General features: G+C 47.0%; 1 pseudogene across 1 annotated transcript; it reads right to left on the reverse strand.

Annotated features, from left to right (window-relative positions):
- Window positions 1-5,438: 5,438 nt before the first annotated feature.
- Window positions 5,439-6,398, reverse strand: LOC310779371 (large ribosomal subunit protein uL10 pseudogene; annotated as a pseudogene). The gene has a single exon. The product of its transcript is annotated as a large ribosomal subunit protein uL10 pseudogene (transcript).
- Between the last annotated feature and the right edge of the window lie 3,602 nt (window positions 6,399-10,000).

Here is a 10,000-nt window from a genome sequence, read left to right on the forward strand (position 1 = left end):
TACCGTTTTCGACAAGCACATTAAACACTTCATCCCCCAGATTGATGTATTTGGAATCGGAAAAAGATATTTGTGGGGAGACAGAGAGAGAGAGAGAGAGAGAGAGAGAGAGAGAGAGACAGAAGAGAAACACAGGCATGCATTTCTCAAGTAGCCAAGCAGCTGTATGGGTTTATGGGATGTCATGTTAAAAGCTTTTGTGAGTCACATTGGAGAGGGAAGGCAGCCAAGGGAAGCAGATTGTATTCGCTCGCCTTGCATGGACGTCAGTGAGACACAAGCCTCACCGCATCCAGGTGCGTCAGTTGAATCATCACAGTTGAGAAAAGCAAGCTGTTTTTCCGAGTACTTTACACCATGTATACTTCACAGGTAGAGCCATTTATAACGTTGACAGAATGCTGAATGAACTCGAATGCGAGTTTATGTGGGCGTATGGAACACCTTGTAATGGAGCTAGATAGTCAAGGCTTTTGAGAAAACATCGCCTTTCGGAGAACATTGATCCAACATTATTGTATTTATTGGTGTCCTTGTCCTCGAGACTGGTCACACGTCTCAGTGCACACCTCTTTCAGTCGGCGTCTTTCCATTCAGCTCATTCTAAGCAAACGTTCGAAAAGTCGACCATTTTAAAGGCAGAACACATCGCAGCAGACAGCTGTGCAGGACACAGGGCCCAGCTGATCAGTCATGTGAGTTGACTGTTTGCTATGTCAGAACTTATTTGAAAAAGACGTTTCCATCTCCTATTTTGTGCATTAACAGTTTTTAGAAAAAGGCAAAAAACCACCTCAAGCAAAAAACCACCTCAAGCGAGCGTTTTGTTTTTTCGAAATTGAGATTTTTCTCTCTCAAATTTTGCCGTTTCCATCAACCTTTTCGACACGACTTCAAAATGCGCACTTTCGAAATACTTTGATGGAAACACCACTAATGTGATGCTGCAGGCAGCCAGCCAGTGATCCTTCTTCTGGCCAGCATCATCTTGATGGAGATCAAAGCCATCTGTAGCCTTCAGTGCTGCTTGTCTTCAGTGAGTCATGCTCTGGACTGTGCTGAAAAGCAGCTGTCGTTGGCGGTGCACAGCTTCGAGAGAGAGACAGAGAGAGAGACAGAGAGAGAGACAGAGAGAGAGAGAGAGAGACAGAGAGAGAGAGAGAGAGACAGAGAGAGACAGAGAGAGAGAGAGACAGAGAGAGAGAGGAAGTAAAAGGATCAGTCTTGACCTTTGGCGGAGACCATGGTAGTTCTTTCACAATGCCTGGGAAACGTAACACTGTCTGTGACATTTACTGTCTGTGCGGCTCTGTAGCCGCCGCATCGCAATGAAAGCTAATGAAGTGAACGAGCGGATCGCCGTATAAAACACAATGCCAGTTGGGATTTTTTTTTTAAATGCAAATACGTGTCTCTGTAGAACGGTGGAGTCACACAGTCAGCCGAGGTTTTCTTCTCCAACAGGGACGATGGACGAGACCTGTGGCCGTTAAACCACCTCACTCTCCAAACATGAAGGTCATAATATCAGTTAAGGGCTCTGTGTAAATTGACTTCACATGATTTGATGTTTGCTCCATCGTTACCGTGTGTCACCAGAAATCCATTCATTTCCTGTACAGTGAGAGGTGTGTGAACAGTCAACAAGCTTATTGGCCAAGGAAAGTTGGGCAACAGCCGAACCTTTCGCCTTCATTGGCCGTCAGCAACCAATCCGATTTCTGTGCTTCCTTCTTGCGTTATTTTGGTTTCATAGAGAATAGTTGAAGAAGCAAGAAATGGATTGTAGCCATTCAGAGCAGCACACTCCAACTTTGACTTGAAAGCCTACAGGAATAAACATCTCAAAAGAGATGCTTGGAGCTAGGGTCAGCTGGGGTCAGTTAGCGGTTGCTAACTTCTTATTTATTTTCCCCAAAATGATGTAACGTTATGAAAGGCAACACCAAAGCAGTGAAGAATACATAAATACTTTTGACATTATTATTCTTGGGCAAAACCTTGTAGCTGCAGACCACTGCATGAATCTGAGCCTCTGGCCTTGCCCACAAGCGGCCCCGTCTACCAAATTGCTCACAGTGTGATTGCTCACATTTTAACTTAACTTAAAGCCCCAATCACGTAACTTTTTCACCTTAATATAACAGCTTTTTAGTCATTGAAGATGGTAAAGTGACTTGTAACAGGGAGAATGTCACCTCTATTGGTCACACACCGCCCTCCAAAGGCCTCTCCTGGGACTAAGCAGTTGTGTGCCTGCGTCCCAGAGGCAAGATGCACGCATGCGCTGTACAGCGGAAGCGCTGTCTTCAGGAAAAGAAGGAAGTAACTCAGTGCGGATCTGCTATGAAAAGGACGTTTCACATAACTATGGATTATTATTTCATCATGTGATGAGTACCCGATGTCACAACATGTACATAGAGCTTTCCAGCGCTGTGTTTTGTTGACTTTGAACGGCGATATTGATACAGATACTATTGCACCCAGAGGGTGCAGTTTCTCCAATAGCAAAACTTGGAAAAGTTGCTGAGTGGGGCTTTAACTTAACTTGCTCGCAACATGAACGCACAGATTTAACTTAACTTAACTTGCTCGCAGCGTGAACGCACAGATTTAACTTAACTTAACTTGCTCGCAGCGTGAACGCACAGATTTAAAGGGATATAGTCCGACAGTGCAGCTTTGTGTTCGTCTAATCACTGCATTGTGTTGTTGGCCGACGCTGAGCCAGACTGGAACACCGTGGCCCACATAGGCCTCGTCTCACAGCGGGTGTCCCATCAAAACCTTCATCTGTTTTTTCTACGCGTCGCTTCTGGGAGGCTGGGATGGGGCGCCAAGGTCGTCCAGAGGTCAACGGCACATTGTTCAGGGTGACAGGGGGGTTAGCTGGGGGCAAACTGAGGGGTGGATCACTGGATTCTATGTTGTGACTGCAGCTGCCATCTCCCAAAACAAGGCACTTTTTTTAATCCCCCGTCAGAAGCCCCCCTCCGGACAATGGCTCTTTGTAGCGGCTGACATGTGGGCTACCTTTTAAGAGGCTACCTGTCCGGTAACACCTGTAATTATTAGTATGGGTGACCTCGGGGGGCCACTGGTGATTATAACAGAGTTGAGCTGCGATGATAGCACCTGTGTGGAATAACCCCGGGGAAAAAAAGGGTTGAGGAACGTTCGGCGTTGCTTGAAGGTTGGCCCGCCGACGCGGCTCCGCGACTCTTCCAGTGTTTCGCGGTACAATGGGGTTTCCTCTGTGGGCGTGGAAGCGTTGCGCTTTGAAGTAGCGCAATGTACGTTTTTATTGTCATATAAGCGTTTTGTTCCCAAAAAAATTGGGGACACGGTGTTCTCGCCACCTGTTACACGGGAACGAACACCCGCGGGACTAAAACTGTAGGCTGCATTAACGGCAGTGCTACATTCTATTCTCTGTGTGTGGTTTCATTGTATTTTGAATATTGGCTGCCTCTATTTTCAGAGGTGTGAGGAGGCGCCCAGCGAGAAATGTGGGTGGAAGCCTTTTCCTGTGTTTCCCTTTGTCGGCTGGGTCCTCTCCAACACCATCCTACAACTCTCAGGAGTGTCAGTGTTCCTCTCTCCGACACCATCCTACAACTAACTCTCAGGAGTGTCAGCGTTCCTCACCGGTAACTCCACACCACGGCAGACAAGGGCCCATTCAAAACCAGCGCCCGGCTATATTCATGTACGATGGAGTTGGGGGGAAAATAAACCTAAAAAAAAAAAAAAAAGGAGAAAAAAAACACACACCTTTTGTCACTTGTCACGAAACAAGTCCTTATATAAGTTATCGCCATAGAAACTGCCATCCCCTTCCGAATGTACAGTAGTGTAACCAGTGACTTTCCCCACTGGCACATTCTGTGCTGTAGCGCGCTATGGAGGCCAATAGGAGAAGATCACGCCAGCCTCCATTGGGGCTATGGGGAAAGGTTCTCTTCTCCACGCTCACGTCTGACAGTGATTACACGTTGTTGGGGGTTGGAGCCTCCTCGGCGCGAGTGCTAACCGAACCAAGAGACAGTATATATATACAGCAGTAGTAGTAGTGGTGGCGCGTCCCCGGGTGCCGCGCGCACGGCCGCGCGCCGGTGTGAAAGTGTCATCTGAATGATACTGTATCCTGCCATGCATGTAAATGGAGAAACTGTTTAGTTGTTCAGTGTGTTAGCCTGAAGGGGGGGGGGGGGGGGGGGGAGAAAATGTAATACAGTATATAAGCAGCAGCCAACTGTGACAATTGAAGAAATTGAGAAAGAACGAGAGAGACATAAGAGAAAATGTAGAAAGAGGGGAGGATATCTGACATGAGAAATGCACCTCTCAGAAGAGGCAGCCTGCCCGCACACCTCCGCTGATGCCAGTATGAATATGCTAATAGGAATTAGGCTGTACACATGAAGCCCCTCCCCCGCCCCCCCCCCACCCTGTCTAGATGGTAAATATACCGTGTTGTATAGAACAATAGAACGTGACTGGCATTGAGACCCTGTCAGACCTCAGTGTCGGAGGAAGGCGGCGCAGCAGTCAAGCGAAACAGATATAAAAGGTGCCACTGTGCAAACATGGAGGTATTATATGGGAATGATTTATTGCTGTGGCTGTCTAATGATAGGGACGGGATAGCAGTAGCTTCCCTCCTGCCAAACCCCAATTAGATAGGCTCCATGTACCGTGAATGGAAGGAAGTACACCTTTGTGTACAGCAATATAACAACTCACCTTTTACTTACTAACCCTATTAACCAATGGATGTAGTGGAGGATAAACACGCTTAATGAGTTTTCCCACCTTTTTTTGTCTGCCTGACATGAATCCTTACGCCATAAATTGGTAGTATAGCCTTTCATGGTGAGATACCAGCCCATCATCATAACCTGACGCTGCCAGATGGATGGTGCTGTTTTCACAGATCTCGTGAGATCTCATGATCTCGCACAAAATCCGGCTGGCTTGCAAGGTTAACCAGCCTATAGTCGCCAGAATAAAATGTCGCTGATGACATCTCAGCGAAGACATCACAATTGCTCGAGTGACATCACTGATGCAGATCACTGATGAACACAGAAGTCACATAGTGACACATGTCACAACATGAACATACATGAACATGAACATAGTGAGATCACAAAAGTCACCCGTGAACACAGTGAGATCACAAAAGTCACGCGTGAACAACACAGTGAGATCACAATCGAGTATAGAATTGTGATCAGTGATGTCATAAATCAACGATTATGTCACAATAATAATGTTTTTTTTATCTTGGTGTTTGAGTCAAGTCAAAAGCAGTTCTGACCACAGTATTATTTTTCATTTTTTTATTTATTTATTTGCACACATCAAAAACAAAAGATGGACAGATACAAGTAAATGCATATCTGTATTTAATGTTGAGCATAATCTGACCTTTAGTCAAACAGACCAAAGCCCATGTCATCATCAGATTCCTCAGACTCCTCCTGGACCTCCACCGTAACAGCGGCTGGAGTTGCGACAGTCTCAGCTGCTGCCGCTTGCGCCCCCACGGCTGCAAATGCAGATGGGTCAGCCAGGAAGGCTTTGACATTATCTGCCAGAGGGAAAGAGTAATCTGTCTCCACGGCGACAGCCAGGACTCTCTTGTAGCCATTGATGATGGAGTGGGGGACAGAGGCCAGAGTGGGGTATCCGATCTCCAGACAGACACTAGCAACGTTCCTCACACCCTCCAGGAACCTGCCGTGAAGATCAGCCTCGGTGATGTCGAGCACCTCAGGGCTGTATACACTGCCGTTGTCGTACACCTGCTGGATGATGAGACCGTAGGAGAAGGGCGAGATGTGCAGCATGTTGAGTAGCGTGGCCTCGCTGGCGCCCACCTTGTCGCCAGTCTTGATCAGCCTGACGTCACTCAGGATTTCGATGGTTCCTCTGGAGATCTTTGTGGTGATGCCCAGAGCCTGGAAGAAAGAGGTCTTCTCTGGACCCATGCCAGTGTTCTGGGCTGCCACCGTCACTTTGCAGGGGGCGATGGCTCCAGCACGGGCAGCTGCAGGCACCTTGTTGGCCAGCAGGATGTCCCTGATCTCATCCAGATCCTCCTTGGTGAAGACAAAGCCCACATTTCCTTTAATATGGGGCACCAGCTTCTCCAGGGTGGGGTTGTTCCCCAGGTGGCCATGGATAGCTTTGCGCATCATGGTGTTTTTGCCCATCAGCACCACAGCCTTACCACGCAGAGACATACGGATGGTCTGCATCTGCTTGGAGCCCACATTGTCTGCACCTACAATGAAGCATTTTGGATAGTCTTCCAGAAGTTGGATGAGTTTTGTAAAATAGTTGGACTTCCACGTGGCCTTGTCTCCCCTGGGCATCTTTGCAGTGCTTCCAAGGATCGCTCCACAGCTGGGTCGCGTGAGAGCTGATGATGTCACTTATATAGATATTCTGACATCATCAGTGATGTCATACATCACTGATGATGTCATAGGCATTGTGACATCATCAGTGATGTCATACATCACTGATGATGTCATAGGCATTGTGACATCATCAGTGATGTCATAAATCCTTCCCTGCTGGCGTTATACATTGGACGACTTCTCCCTGAACTTGAACATGTCATCCACCTTATCTGCTGCCAGCGTGGCTGCTGTGATGCTGGGAGGGCTGTGAGCAGAACAAGCCTCTGAAGTCCTGCTGTGCCTGTCCAGACACTAAGAAGTTCAGGGACGCCTGCATCATCAAAAAGGGACAAGACAGCTGCACAGAATTAATTGAGGCACATAAAGAATGTATGAGGACGCTTGGATTCGAGATTTAACCGCTTCATTGGTGTGTGCATGTTTGTGCTCTTTCTTTGTGTATTTTTATTCATGCCCTTTAACCTGAAGGGAAATGCATCTGACACTGGTCACTGATGATGTCATCCGTGACATCGTCAGCATTGTGACATCACTGATGATGTAATCAGTGATGTCATAAGTCACTGGTGATGTCATCATTGATGTCATAAGACACTGATGATGTCATCAGTGATGTCATAAGACTGATGGATGTAAACTTAAGGACAATGACGTGTTGTGAGCAACACACACCCACCCACTTGCGCGCGCCAATAGAGCACGCGAGAGCATGCAGCAGCCGAGCTGTGGGTGAGGCCGCGTGGCGGCCGAGCTGCGTATGCGAGCTGCAGGGCCAGCTCGGCAAGCTAGGTATCGAGCACCTCCTCTAGGACGCACGCATCGAGGTTTAGTTTGATGCCATCTGCACACATGAGAGGCTCTATGTCCAGGTGGATCGAGGTTTTGGGTTCAGCCACACAGACGAAGCCCCAGATGCCTGCAGTTCCCATGGACTCTCAGCGGCATTTTGTCTCTTTAAGGCTTAATGATCAAGCCATTGACTGTCACTAGAGTTTGATTAAGCTGCTGCCCTGTAGCCAGGGGGCTCAGGTGTAGCGGCTGTAATTAACACATGCTAATTAATTGACTGTGGAGTTGGAGGAGAAGGGTGGCCCCGCTCCTTGCGGGAGACGGAGCGAGCTCGCTCGGTGAGGTCACCGTGAGTTCCGCACAAAAAGGAGATGCGTCTAAATAGCAAGCAGCTGAATCCATTGAAGCCTGGCTCTGGGTTCCTGTGGTGTCTCCACTTCCCCGTGTCGTCCCTCCGAGAAGCAGCTGTTGGGACGCTGCATGCATGATCTTCACAGGGACATTTGATTGGCTCAGACGGTTCTCCCACAAGATTAGAAATAGTGAAACTCTTGTCATTTGGTTTGTTAATTGAGTCTTAAAGTTTCATTCTTCTTAAAACAACCCCTAACCCAAGGCAACTAGTCCAGTCTGGTATGATACGCAAATTTCAGATTCGCTCCAAAATTGAATAGGTTTTTCCTTGGCCCATGCTACACCCTTCCACCAAGTTTCATGAAAATCGGCCCATTAGTTTCTTCGTAATCCTGCTAACTAACAAAAATATGGACAAACGGCACCGAAAACATTAACTTCCGCCATTGGGAAGAGATAATAACATTTGTTTCCAATACAAATGAACTGTTCTCTAGACTTGTCTTGAATCAGGTGATGCTATTTATTTCACGATGTAGTCACTTCTTGTCAACATGGACATCATTGTCAGTGACCTGCCTTCATATGCTTAGACACATCATGGAGACTAGCTGGAAGTCCTCAATGCAGGACTGGACTCTCGACCTGCTTATCGATCGGTCAGGAAGGACGATCACCTTTTGCCAGGCCAGCTTTGCTCAGAGTGCATGATGGGATACGAGTTGAGTGTCAAAAGTTGATCTCCACTTCAGTGGATTCTCTGTCCTTACTCCATAACATATTTGTGTCCCATTCACAATGTGCTTAGAGAGTGAAAAGGCTGTATGCGTTGCTCTGTAAACGAACCAGGTTGTAAAGTGTAATAATGCACTTCAGAGAGTTGTGTGTGTATCGGATGCTTTTGCTGCCCCTTGTGGCAGACGGATGTGTGTTTCTGCCAGGTAAGGGAATCAGGCAGGTAATCCAGTGAGCATTTCAATAGAAGACAGGCCATAGAGAACTATTATACTGTATTCACTGCAAACGCAATCCAGAGACGACTGAGCTCTCTGCTGTGGCATCGGCTTCTCTACCGCTCTCTGCAGTCATACGCACTAGCTTCAGTCTACCATCTCTCTCTCTCTGTCTCTCTCTCTCTCTCTCTCTCTGTGTGTCTCTGTCTCTCTCTCTGTCTCTCTCTCTGTCTCTCTCTCTCTCTCTCTCTCTCTGTGTGTCTCTGTGTCTCTGTCTTTCTCTCTGTCTCTCTCTCTCTCTGTGTCTCTCTATCTCTCTGTCTCTCTGTCTGTCTCTCTCTCTATCTCTGTCTCTATCTCTGTCTCTCTCTCTGTCTCTCTTTCTCTCCACGCTTCCAATGTTCTGATAGCGATACCAGTATCGGGAATGCCTCCGATACTGCCTAAAGTGCTGGATCAGTGACATCGGCACTTCATCGGTCTCGGCCAATAAAGCATTTAAAAATAAATATTGGCATATTCGATAGGCTATCGGCATCGGCAATCCAATATCGTGCATCCCTACACACAACCCATGCGCATACAGAACACACACACACACACACACACACACACACACACACACACACACACACACACACACACACACACACACACACACACACACACACACACACACACACACACACACACACACACACACACACACACACACACACACACACACACACACAGTCTGTCATGGACAGATAAGAGCTGTGCACAGATTAGCCCAGGGGATGTTGTCTTAAGCAGGCCAGTAAGAGTAAGAGGATATAGAGGGAAACAGCGGCTCCACACGTCGGTTAGCGTTGCTCATAGCCACCTCTGCTAACATCAGTTTATTTACACCAACTGCTGATAACCACCTCACCTATCACACCAATAGACAAGCACACAACTGCTACACACCTCACTATACTGTAGATAGACTGTCACTGGGATCTCAGCAGTGCTAAATGTCTTTCACTGGGCTTGGTCAGCGGTTTACAAGCTTTTGAATATCGATCAATATCGATTAGATATGAATTAGATTTGATTATGCTGCAGTAAATGGACCCGCCATGCCCATCTGGGAAGATTTAGTTTTTTGTTGTTAGATGTGACACACCTAACTACTGCGGAACCTATAATCGATATAGTCTTCGTTATGCGTTTTCTTACTGTGACAAAGTCTAGGGAGTGAAATAATACTGAAATTAAACTATTCCTCACTTTACCGGCCCAGAACCGTGTATATAGAAGAGTCGCGACATCTCCATTCACTCCAATGGACCAGTTTTTTACTCTCAAGAGTTCCAGGAAGTAAGGTTCTAGATTAAGCAGCACTGTTGAGTTGCAGCAAAATGGACAGTTTGTGATGTACTTTGAAAGGATCCAACGTTTAAAGAATCAAATTGTATATTATCTGCTTTATTTTAGCATTCA

The sequence above is a fragment of the Poromitra crassiceps genome (assembly GCF_964638095.1).
Source record: "Poromitra crassiceps genome assembly, chromosome: 7".
NCBI lineage: Eukaryota > Metazoa > Chordata > Actinopteri > Beryciformes > Melamphaidae > Poromitra > Poromitra crassiceps.